We start from the raw sequence: 12,837 nt of genomic DNA, 5'->3' as shown, positions 1-12,837 counted from the left end.
AGCTCCACTAACTCACTGCTAGCCTGGGAGTCTGGACTGCATCATGTTAGCTCCACTAACTCACTGCTAGCCTGGGAGTCTGGGCTGCATCATGTTAGCTCCACTAACTCACTGCTAGCCTGGGAGTCTGGACTGCATCATGTTAGCTCCACTAACTCACTGCTAGCCTGGGAGTCTGGGCTGCATCATGTTAGCTCCACTAACTCACTGCTAGCCTGGGAGTCTGGGCTGCATCATGTTAGCTCCACTAACTCACTGCTAGCCTGGGAGTCTGGGCTGCATCATGTTAGCTCTACTAACTCACTGCTATCCTGCACTGGGAGTCTGGGCTGCATCATGTTAGCTCCACTAACTCACTGCTATCCTGCACTGGGAGTCTGGGCTGCATCATGTTAGCTCCACTAACTCACTGCTAGCCTGTACTGGGAGTCTGGGCTGCATCATGTTAGCTCCACTAACTCACTGCTAGCCTGTACTGGGAGTCTGGGCTGCATCATGTTAGCTCCACTAACTCACTGCTAGCCTGGGAGTCTGGGCTGCATCATGTTAGCTCCACTAACTCACTGCTAGCCTGGAAGTCTGGGCTGCATCATGTTAGCTCTACTAACTCACTGTTAGCCTGGGAGTCTGGGCTGCATCATGTTAGCTTCAATAACTCACTGCTAGCCTGGAAGTCTGGGCTGCATCATGGTAGCTCCACTAACTCACTGCTAGCCTGGGAGTCTGGATTGCATCATGTTAGCTCCACTAACTCACTGCTAGCCTGGGAGTCTGGGCTGCATCATGTTAGCTCCACTAACTCACTGCTAGCCTGGGAGTCTGGGCTGCATCATGTTAGCTCTACTAACTCACTGCTATCCTGCACTGGGAGTCTGGGCTGCATCATGTTAGCTCCACTAACTCACTGCTATCCTGCACTGGGAGTCTGGGCTGCATCATGTTAGCTCCACTAACTCACTGCTAGCCTGTACTGGGAGTCTGGGCTGCATCATGTTAGCTCCACTAACTCACTGCTAGCCTGTACTGGGAGTCTGGGCTGCATCATGTTAGCTCCACTAACTCACTGCTAGCCTGTACTGGGAGTCTGGGCTGCATCATGTTAGCTCCACTAACTCACTGCAAGCCTGGGAGTCTGGGCTGCATCATGTTAGCTCCACTAACTCACTGCTAGCCTGGAAGTCTGGGCTGCATCATGTTAGCTCTACTAACTCACTGTTAGCCTGGGAGTCTGGGCTGCATCATGTTAGCTTCAATAACTCACTGCTAGCCTGGAAGTCTGGGCTGCATCATGTTAGCTTCAATAACTCACTGCTAGCCTGGAAGTCTGGGCTGCATCATGGTAGCTCCACTAACTCACTGCTAGCCTGGGAGTCTGGCTGCATCATGTTGTCTCCACTAACTCACTGCTAGCCTGGGAGTCTGGATTGCATCATGTTAGCTCCACTAACCCACTGCTATCCTGCACTGGGAGTCTGGGCTGCATCATGTTAGCTTCACTAACTCACTGCTAGCCTGGGAGTCTGGACTGCATCATGTTAGCCCCACTAACTCACTGCTAGCCTGGGAGTCTGGACTGCATCATGTTAGCTCCACTAACTCACTGCTAGCCTGGGAGTCTGGGCTGCATCATGTTAGCTCCACTAACTCACTGCTAGCCTGGAAGTCTGGGCTGCATCATGTTAGCTCTACTAACTCACTGTTAGCCTGGGAGTCTGGGCTGCATCATGTTAGCTTCAATAACTCACTGCTAGCCTGGAAGTCTGGGCTGCATCATGGTAGCTCCACTAACTCACTGCTAGCCTGGGAGTCTGGGCTGCATCATGTTAGCTCCACTAACTCACTGCTAGCCTGGAAGTCTGGGCTGCATCATGTTAGCGCTACTAACTCACTGTTAGCCTGGGAGTCTGGGCTGCATCATGTTAGCTCTACTAACTCACTGCTAGCCTGGAAGTCTGGGCTGCATCATGTTAGCGCTACTAACTCACTGTTAGCCTGGGAGTCTGGGCTGCATCATGTTAGCTCCACTAACTCACTGCTAGCCTGGGAGTCTGGATTGCATCATGTTAGCTCCACTAACCCACTGCTATCCTGCACTGGGAGTCTGGGCTGCATCATGTTAGCTCCACTAACTCACTGCTAGCCTGGGAGTCTGGACTGCATCATGTTAGCCCCACTAACTCACTGCTAGCCTGGGAGTCTGGGCTGCATCATGTTAGCTCCACTAACCCACTGCTATCCTGCACTGGGAGTCTGGGCTGCATCATGTTAGCTCCACTAACTCACTGCTAGCCTGGGAGTCTGGACTGCATCATGTTAGCCCCACTAACTCACTGCTAGCCTGGGAGTCTGGGCTGCATCATGTTAGCTCCACTAACCCACTGCTATCCTGCACTGGGAGTCTGGGCTGCATCATGTTAGCTCCACTAACTCACTGCTAGCCTGGGAGTCTGGACTGCATCATGTTAGCCCCACTAACTCACTGCTAGCCTGGGAGTCTGGGCTGCATCATGTTAGCTCCACTAACCCACTGCTATCCTGCACTGGGAGTCTGGGCTGCATCATGTTAGCTCCACTAACTCACTGCTAGCCTGGGAGTCTGGATTGCATCATGTTAGCCCCACTAACTCACTGCTAGCCTGGGAGTCTGGACTGCATCATGTTAGCCCCACTAACTCACTGCTAGCCTGGGAGTCTGGGCTGCATCATGTTAGCTCCACTAACTCACTGCTAGCCTGGGAGTCTGGATTGCATCATGTTAGCTCCATTAACTCACTGCTAGCCTGGGAGTCTGGGCTGCATCATGTTAGCTCCACTAACTCACTGCTAGCCTGGGAGTCTGGATTGCATCATGTTAGCTCCACTAACTCACTGCTAGCCTGGGAGTCTGGATTGCATCATGTTAGCTCCACTAACTCACTGCTAGCCTGGGAGTCTGGATTGCATCATCTTAGCCCCACTAACTCACTGCTAGCCTGGGAGTCTGGATTGCATCATGTTAGCTCCACTAACTCACTGCTAGCCTGGGAGTCTGGATTGCATCATGTTAGCTCCACTAACTCACTGCTAGCCTGGGAGTCTGGGCTGCATCATGTTAGCTCCACTAACTCACTGCTAGCCTGGGAGTCTGGATTGCATCATGTTAGCTCCACTAACTCACTGCTAGCCTGGGAGTCTGGATTGCATCATGTTAGCTCCACTAACTCACTGCTAGCCTGGGAGTCTGGATTGCATCATGTTAGCCCCACTAACTCACTGCTAGCCTGGGAGTCTGGATTGCATCATGTTAGCCCCACTAACTCACTGCTAGCCTGGGAGTCTGGATTGCATCATGTTAGCCCCACTAACTCACTGCTAGCCTGGGAGTCTGGATTGCATCATGTTAGCCCCACTAACTCACTGCTAGCCTGGGAGTCTGGATTGCATCATGTTAGCCCCACTAACTCACTGCTAGCCTGGGAGTCTGGATTGCATCATGTTAGCCCCACTAACTCACTGCTAGCCTGGGAGTCTGGGCTGCATCATGTTAGCTCCACTAACTCACTGCTAGCCTGGGAGTCTGGATTGCATCATGTTAGCTCCACTAACTCACTGCTAGCCTGGGAGTCTGGGCTGCATCATGTTAGCTCCACTAACTCACTGCTAGCCTGGGAGTCTGGATTGCATCATGTTAGCTCCACTAACTCACTGCTAGCCTGGGAGTCTGGATTGCATCATCTTAGCCCCACTAACTCACTGCTAGCCTGGGAGTCTGGATTGCATCATGTTAGCTCCACTAACTCACTGCTAGCCTGGGAGTCTGGATTGCATCATGTTAGCTCCACTAACTCACTGCTAGCCTGGGAGTCTGGGCTGCATCATGTTAGCTCCACTAACTCACTGCTAGCCTGGGAGTCTGGATTGCATCATGTTAGCTCCACTAACTCACTGCTAGCCTGGGAGTCTGGATTGCATCATGTTAGCCCCACTAACTCACTGCTAGCCTGGGAGTCTGGATTGCATCATGTTAGCTCCACTAACTCACTGCTAGCCTGGGAGTCTGGATTGCATCATGTTAGCTCCACTAACTCACTGCTAGCCTGGGAGTCTGGGCTGCATCATGTTAGCCCCACTAACTCACTGCTAGCCTGGGAGTCTGGGCTGCATCATCTTAGCCCCACTAACTCACTGCTAGCCTGGAAGTCTGGATTGCATCATGTTAGCTCCACTAACTCACTGCTAGCCTGGGAGTCTGGATTGCATCATCTTAGCTCCACTAACTCACTGTTAGCCTGGGAGTCTGGATTGCATCATGTTAGCTCCACTAACTCACTGCTAGCCTGGGAGTCTGGATTGCATCATGTTAGCCCCACTAACTCACTGCTAGCCTGGGAGTCTGGGCTGTATCATCTTAGCCCCACTAACTCACTGCTAGCCTGGGAGTCTGGGCTGCATCATGTTAGCTCCACTAACTCACTGCTAGCCTGGGAGTCTGGACTGCATCATGTTAGCTCCACTAACTCACTGCTAGCCTGGGAGTCTGGGCTGCATCATGTTAGCCCCACTAACTCACTGTTAGCCTGGGAGTCTGGATTGCATCATGTTAGCCCCACTAACTCACTGCTAGCCTGGGAGTCTGGATTGCATCATGTTAGCCCCACTAACTCACTGCTAGCCTGGAAGTCTGGGCTGTATCATCTTAGCCCCACTAACTCACTGCTAGCCTGGGAGTCTGGGCTGTATCATCTTAGCTCCACTAACTCACTGCTAGCCTGGGAGTCTGGACTGTATCATCTTAGCTCCACTAACTCACTGCTAGCCTGGGAGTCTGGACTGTATCATCTTAGCTCCACTAACTCACTGCTAGCCTGGGAGTCTGGGCTGTATCATCTTAGCTCCACTAACTCACTGCTAGCCTGGGAGTCTGGATTGCATCATCTTAGCCCCACTAACTCACTGCTAGCCTGGGAGTCTGGATTGCATCATGTTAGCTCCACTAACTCACTGCTAGCCTGGGAGTCTGGATTGCATCATGTTAGCCCCACTAACTCACTGCTAGCCTGGGAGTCTGGATTGCATCATGTTAGCCCCACTAACTCACTGCTAGCCTGGGAGTCTGGATTGCATCATGTTAGCCCCACTAACTCACTGCTAGCCTGGGAGTCTGGATTGCATCATGTTAGCTCCACTAACTCACTGCTAGCCTGGGAGTCTGGATTGCATCATGTTAGCCCCACTAACTCACTGCTAGCCTGGGAGTCTGGATTGCATCATGTTAGCTCCACTAACTCACTGCTAGCCTGGGAGTCTGGATTGCATCATCTTAGCCCCACTAACTCACTGCTAGCCTGGGAGTCTGGATTGCATCATGTTAGCTCCACTAACTCACTGCTAGCCTGGGAGTCTGGACTGCATCATGTTAGCCCCACTAACTCACTGCTAGCCTGGGAGTCTGGACTGCATCATCTTAGCTCCACTAACTCACTGCTAGCCTGGGAGTCTGGACTGCATCATCTTAGCTCCACTAACTCACTGCTAGCCTGGGAGTCTGGATTGCATCATGTTAGCTCCACTAACTCACTGCTAGCCTGGGAGTCTGGATTGCATCATGTTAGCTCCACTAACTCACTGCTAGCCTGGGAGTCTGGATTGCATCATGTTAGCTCCACTAACTCACTGCTAGCCTGGGAGTCTGGATTGCATCATGTTAGCCCCACTAACTCACTGCTAGCCTGGGAGTCTGGATTGCATCATGTTAGCCCCACTAACTCACTGCTAGCCTGGGAGTCTGGATTGCATCATGTTAGCCCCACTAACTCACTGCTAGCCTGGGAGTCTGGATTGCATCATGTTAGCTCCACTAACTCACTGCTAGCCTGGGAGTCTGGATTGCATCATGTTAGCCCCACTAACTCACTGCTAGCCTGGGAGTCTGGATTGCATCATGTTAGCCCCACTAACTCACTGCTAGCCTGGGAGTCTGGATTGCATCATGTTAGCCCCACTAACTCACTGCTAGCCTGGGAGTCTGGATTGCATCATGTTAGCCCCACTAACTCACTGCTAGCCTGGGAGTCTGGATTGCATCATGTTAGCTCCACTAACTCACTGCTAGCCTGGGAGTCTGGATTGCATCATGTTAGCCCCACTAACTCACTGCTAGCCTGGGAGTCTGGATTGCATCATGTTAGCCCCACTAACTCACTGCTAGCCTGGGAGTCTGGATTGCATCATGTTAGCTCCACTAACTGACTGCTAGCCTGGGAGTCTGGATTGCATCATGTTAGCCCCACTAACTCACTGCTAGCCTGGGAGTCTGGATTGCATCATGTTAGCCCCACTAACTCACTGCTAGCCTGGGAGTCTGGATTGCATCATGTTAGCCCCACTAACTCACTGCTAGCCTGGGAGTCTGGATTGCATCATGTTAGCCCCACTAACTCACTGCTAGCCTGGGAGTCTGGATTGCATCATGTTAGCTCCACTAACTCACTGCTAGCCTGGGAGTCTGGATTGCATCATGTTAGCCCCACTAACTCACTGCTAGCCTGGGAGTCTGGATTGCATCATGTTAGCCCCACTAACTCACTGCTAGCCTGGGAGTCTGGATTGCATCATGTTAGCCCCACTAACTCACTGCTAGCCTGGGAGTCTGGATTGCATCATGTTAGCCCCACTAACTCACTGCTAGCCTGGGAGTCTGGATTGCATCATGTTAGCCCCACTAACTCACTGCTAGCCTGGGAGTCTGGATTGCATCATGTTAGCCCCACTAACTCACTGCTAGCCTGGGAGTCTGGATTGCATCATGTTAGCCCCACTAACTCACTGCTAGCCTGGGAGTCTGGATTGCATCATGTTAGCCCCACTAACTCACTGCTAGCCTGGGAGTCTGGATTGCATCATGTTAGCCCCACTAACTCACTGCTAGCCTGGGAGTCTGGATTGCATCATGTTAGCCCCACTAACTCACTGCTAGCCTGGGAGTCTGGATTGCATCATGTTAGCCCCACTAACTCACTGCTAGCCTGGGAGTCTGGATTGCATCATGTTAGCCCCACTAACTCACTGCTAGCCTGGGAGTCTGGATTGCATCATGTTAGCTCCACTAACTCACTGCTAGCCTGGGAGTCTGGATTGCATCATGTTAGCCCCACTAACTCACTGCTAGCCTGGGAGTCTGGATTGCATCATGTTAGCCCCACTAACTCACTGCTAGCCTGGGAGTCTGGATTGCATCATGTTAGCCCCACTAACTCACTGCTAGCCTGGGAGTCTGGATTGCATCATGTTAGCCCCACTAACTCACTGCTAGCCTGGGAGTCTGGATTGCATCATGTTAGCCCCACTAACTCACTGCTAGCCTGGGAGTCTGGATTGCATCATGTTAGCCCCACTAACTCACTGCTAGCCTGGGAGTCTGGATTGCATCATGTTAGCCCCACTAACTCACTGCTAGCCTGGGAGTCTGGATTGCATCATGTTAGCCCCACTAACTCACTGCTAGCCTGGGAGTCTGGATTGCATCATGTTAGCCCCACTAACTCACTGCTAGCCTGGGAGTCTGGGCTGCATCATCTTAGCTCCACTAACTCACTGCTAGCCTGGGAGTCTGGGCTGCATCATGTTAGCCCCACTAACTCACTGCTAGCCTGGGAGTCTGGGCTGCATCATGTTAGCTCCACTAACTCACTGCTAGCCTGGGAGTCTGGGCTGCATCATGTTAGCTCCACTAACCCACTGCTAGCCTGGGAGTCTGGATTGCATCATGTTAGCTCCACTAACCCACTGCTAGCCTGGGAGTCTGGGCTGCATCATGTTAGCCCCACTAACTCACTGCTAGCCTGGGAGTCTGGGCTGCATCATGTTAGCTCCACTAACTCACTGCTAGCCTGGGAGTCTGGGCTGCATCATGTTAGCTCCACTAACCCACTGCTAGCCTGGGAGTCTGGATTGCATCATGTTAGCTCCACTAACCCACTGCTAGCCTGGGAGTCTGGATTGCATCATGTTAGCTCCACTAACCCACTGCTAGCCTGGGAGTCTGGATTGCATCATCTTAGCTCCACTAACTCACTGTTAGCCTGGGAGTCTGGATTGCATCATCTTAGCTCCACTAACCCACTGCTAGCCTGGGAGTCTGGATTGCATCATCTTAGCTCCACTAACCCACTGCTAGCCTGGGAGTCTGGATTGCATCATGTTAGCCCCACTAACTCACTGCTAGCCTGGGAGTCTGGATTGCATCATGTTAGCCCCACTAACTCACTGCTAGCCTGGGAGTCTGGATTGCATCATGTTAGCCCCACTAACTCACTGCTAGCCTGGGAGTCTGGATTGCATCATGTTAGCCCCACTAACTCACTGCTAGCCTGGGAGTCTGGACTGCATCATCTTAGCTCCACTAACTCACTGCTAGCCTGGGAGTCTGGGCTGCATCATGTTAGCCCCACTAACTCACTGCTAGCCTGGGAGTCTGGGCTGCATCATGTTAGCTCCACTAACTCACTGCTAGCCTGGGAGTCTGGGCTGCATCATGTTAGCTCCACTAACCCACTGCTAGCCTGGGAGTCTGGATTGCATCATGTTAGCTCCACTAACCCACTGCTAGCCTGGGAGTCTGGGCTGCATCATGTTAGCCCCACTAACTCACTGCTAGCCTGGGAGTCTGGGCTGCATCATGTTAGCTCCACTAACTCACTGCTAGCCTGGGAGTCTGGGCTGCATCATGTTAGCTCCACTAACCCACTGCTAGCCTGGGAGTCTGGATTGCATCATGTTAGCTCCACTAACCCACTGCTAGCCTGGGAGTCTGGATTGCATCATGTTAGCTCCACTAACCCACTGCTAGCCTGGGAGTCTGGATTGCATCATCTTAGCTCCACTAACTCACTGTTAGCCTGGGAGTCTGGATTGCATCATCTTAGCTCCACTAACCCACTGCTAGCCTGGGAGTCTGGATTGCATCATCTTAGCTCCACTAACCCACTGCTAGCCTGGGAGTCTGGGCTGCATCATCTTAGCTCCACTAACTCACTGCTAGCCTGGGAGTCTGGGCTGCATCATCTTAGCTCCACTAACCCACTGTTAGCCTGGGAGTCTGGATGCATCATGTTAGCTCCACTAACTCACTGCTAGCCTGGGAGTCTGGGCTGCATCATCTTAGCTCCACTAACCCACTGTTAGCCTGGGAGTCTGGATGCATCATGTTAGCTCCACTAACTCACTGCTAGCCTGGGAGTCTGGATTGCATCATGTTAGCTCCACTAACTCACTGCTAGCCTGGGAGTCTGGATTGCATCATGTTAGCTCCACTAACTCACTGCTAGCCTGGGAGTCTGGATTGCATCATGTTAGCCCCACTAACCCACTGCTAGCCTGGGAGTCTGGATTGCATCATGTTAGCTCCACTAACTCACTGCTAGCCTGGGAGTCTGGATTGCATCATGTTAGCTCCACTAACTCACTGCTAGCCTGGGAGTCTGGGCTGTATCATGTTAGCTCCACTAACTCACTGCTAGCCTGGGAGTCTGGGCTGCATCATCTTAGCTCCACTAACTCACTGCTAGCCTGGGAGTCTTAGCTCCACTAACCCACTGCTAGCCTGGGAGTCTTAGCTCCACTAACTCACTGCTAGCCTGGGAGTCTTAGCTCCACTAACCCACTGCTAGCCTGGGAGTCTTAGCTCCACTAACCCACTGCTAGCCTGGGAGTCTTAGCTCCACTAACCCACTGCTAGCCTGGGAGTCTTAGCTCCACTAACCCACTGCTAGCCTGGGAGTCTGGACTGCATCATGTTAGCCCCACTAACCCACTGCTAGCCTGGGAGTCTGGATTGCATCATCTTAGCTCCACTAACTCACTGTTAGCCTGGGAGTCTGGATTGCATCATCTTAGCTCCACTAACCCACTGCTAGCCTGGGAGTCTGGATTGCATCATCTTAGCTCCACTAACCCACTGCTAGCCTGGGAGTCTGGGCTGCATCATCTTAGCTCCACTAACTCACTGCTAGCCTGGGAGTCTGGGCTGCATCATCTTAGCTCCACTAACCCACTGTTAGCCTGGGAGTCTGGATGCATCATGTTAGCTCCACTAACTCACTGCTAGCCTGGGAGTCTGGGCTGCATCATCTTAGCTCCACTAACCCACTGTTAGCCTGGGAGTCTGGATGCATCATGTTAGCTCCACTAACTCACTGCTAGCCTGGGAGTCTGGATTGCATCATGTTAGCTCCACTAACTCACTGCTAGCCTGGGAGTCTGGATTGCATCATGTTAGCTCCACTAACTCACTGCTAGCCTGGGAGTCTGGATTGCATCATGTTAGCCCCACTAACCCACTGCTAGCCTGGGAGTCTGGATTGCATCATGTTAGCTCCACTAACTCACTGCTAGCCTGGGAGTCTGGATTGCATCATGTTAGCTCCACTAACTCACTGCTAGCCTGGGAGTCTGGGCTGTATCATGTTAGCTCCACTAACTCACTGCTAGCCTGGGAGTCTGGGCTGCATCATCTTAGCTCCACTAACTCACTGCTAGCCTGGGAGTCTTAGCTCCACTAACCCACTGCTAGCCTGGGAGTCTTAGCTCCACTAACTCACTGCTAGCCTGGGAGTCTTAGCTCCACTAACCCACTGCTAGCCTGGGAGTCTTAGCTCCACTAACCCACTGCTAGCCTGGGAGTCTTAGCTCCACTAACCCACTGCTAGCCTGGGAGTCTGGACTGCATCATGTTAGCCCCACTAACCCACTGCTAGCCTGGGAGTGTTAGCCCCACTAACCCACTGCTAGCCTGGGAGTGTTAGCTCCACTAACCCACTGCTAGCCTGGGAGTGTTAGCCCCACTAACCCACTGCTAGCCTGGGAGTGTTAGCCCCACTAACCCACTGCTAGCCTGGGAGTCTTAGCTCCACTAACCCACTGCTAGCCTGGGAGTCTTAGCTCCACTAACCCACTGCTAGCCTGGGAGTCTTAGCTCCACTAACCCACTGCTAGCCTGGGAGTCTTAGCTCCACTAACCCACTGCTAGCCTGGGAGTCTTAGCTCCACTAACCCACTGCTAGCCTGGGAGTCTGGACTGCATCATGTTAGCCCCACTAACCCACTGCTAGCCTGGGAGTGTTAGCCCCACTAACCCACTGCTAGCCTGCGAGTGTTAGCTCCACTAACCCACTGCTAGCCTGGGAGTGTTAGCCCCACTAACCCACTGCTAGCCTGGGAGTGTTAGCCCCACTAACCCACTGCTAGCCTGGGAGTGTTAGCCCCACTAACCCACTGCTAGCCTGGGAGTCTTAGCCCCACTAACCCACTGCTAGCCTGGGAGTCTTAGCTCCACTAACCCACTGCTAGCCTGGGAGTCTTAGCTCCACTAACCCACTGCTAGCCTGGGAGTCTTAGCTCCACTAACCCACTGCTAGCCTGGGAGTCTTAGCTCCACTAACCCACTGCTAGCCTGGGAGTCTTAGCTCCACTAACCCACTGCTAGCCTGGGAGTCTTAGCCCCACTAACCCACTGCTAGCCTGGGAGTCTTAGCTCCACTAACCCACTGCTAGCCTGGGAGTCTTAGCTCCACTAACCCACTGCTAGCCTGGGAGTCTTAGCCCCACTAACTCACTGCTAGCCTGGGAGTCTTAGCTCCACTAACCCACTGCTAGCCTGGGAGTCTTAGCCCCACTAACCCACTGCTAGCCTGGGAGTCTTAGCTCCACTAACCCACTGCTAGCCTGGGAGTCTTAGCTCCACTAACCCACTGCTAGCCTGGGAGTCTTAGCCCCACTAACTCACTGCTAGCCTGGGAGTCTTAGCTCCACTAACCCACTGCTAGCCTGGGAGTCTTAGCCCCACTAACCCACTGCTAGCCTGGGAGTCTTAGCCCCACTAACCCACTGCTAGCCTGGGAGTCTTAGCTCCACTAACCCACTGCTAGCCTGGGAGTCTTAGCCCCACTAACCCACTGCTAGCCTGGGAGTCTTAGCTCCACTAACCCACTGCTAGCCTGGGAGTCTGGACTGCATCATGTTAGCCCCACTAACCCACTGCTAGCCTGGGAGTCTTAGCTCCACTAACCCACTGCTAGCCTGGGAGTCTTAGCTCCACTAACCCACTGCTAGCCTGGGAGTCTTAGCTCCACTAACCCACTGCTAGCCTGGGAGTCTTAGCCCCACTAACCCACTGCTAGCCTGGGAGTCTTAGCCCCACTAACCCACTGCTAGCCTGGGAGTCTTAGCTCCACTAACCCACTGCTAGCCTGGGAGTCTTAGCTCCACTAACTCACTGCTAGCCTGGGAGTCTTAGCTCCACTAACCCACTGCTAGCCTGGGAGTCTTAGCTCCACTAACCCACTGCTAGCCTGGGAGTCTTAGCTCCACTAACCCACTGCTAGCCTGGGAGTCTTAGCTCCACTAACCCACTGCTAGCCTGGGAGTCTTAGCCCCACTAACCCACTGCTAGCCTGGGAGTCTTAGCTCCACTAACCCACTGCTAGCCTGGGAGTCTTAGCCCCACTAACCCACTGCTAGCCTGGGAGTCTTAGCCCCACTAACTCACTGCTAGCCTGGGAGTCTTAGCCCCACTAACCCACTGCTAGCCTGGGAGTCTTAGCCCCACTAACTCACTGCTATCCTGGGAGTCTTAGCCCCACTAACTCACTGCTAGCCTGGGAGTCTTAGCCCCACTAACCCACTGCTAGCCTGGGAGTCTTAGCTCCACTAACTCACTGCTAGCCTGGGAGTCTTAGCTCCACTAACTCACTGCTAGCCTGGGAGTCTTAGCTCCACTAACTCACTGCTAGCCTGGGAGTCTTAGCCCCACTAACCCACTGCTAGCCTGGGAGTCTTAGCTCCACTAACTCACTGCTAGCC

The 12,837-nt window shown here is 53.0% G+C and overlaps 1 protein-coding gene across 1 annotated transcript in view; it reads left to right on the top strand.

Moving 5' to 3' along the window:
- LOC124009243 (major facilitator superfamily domain-containing protein 12-like) overlaps nucleotides 1-12,837 on the top strand; it is a 53,633-nt gene that overhangs the window by 22,087 nt on the left and 18,709 nt on the right.

The sequence above is a fragment of the Oncorhynchus gorbuscha genome, linkage group LG22 (genome assembly GCF_021184085.1).
Source record: "Oncorhynchus gorbuscha isolate QuinsamMale2020 ecotype Even-year linkage group LG22, OgorEven_v1.0, whole genome shotgun sequence".
NCBI lineage: Eukaryota > Metazoa > Chordata > Actinopteri > Salmoniformes > Salmonidae > Oncorhynchus > Oncorhynchus gorbuscha.
This window is presented reverse-complemented; position numbering and strand designations above follow the sequence as displayed.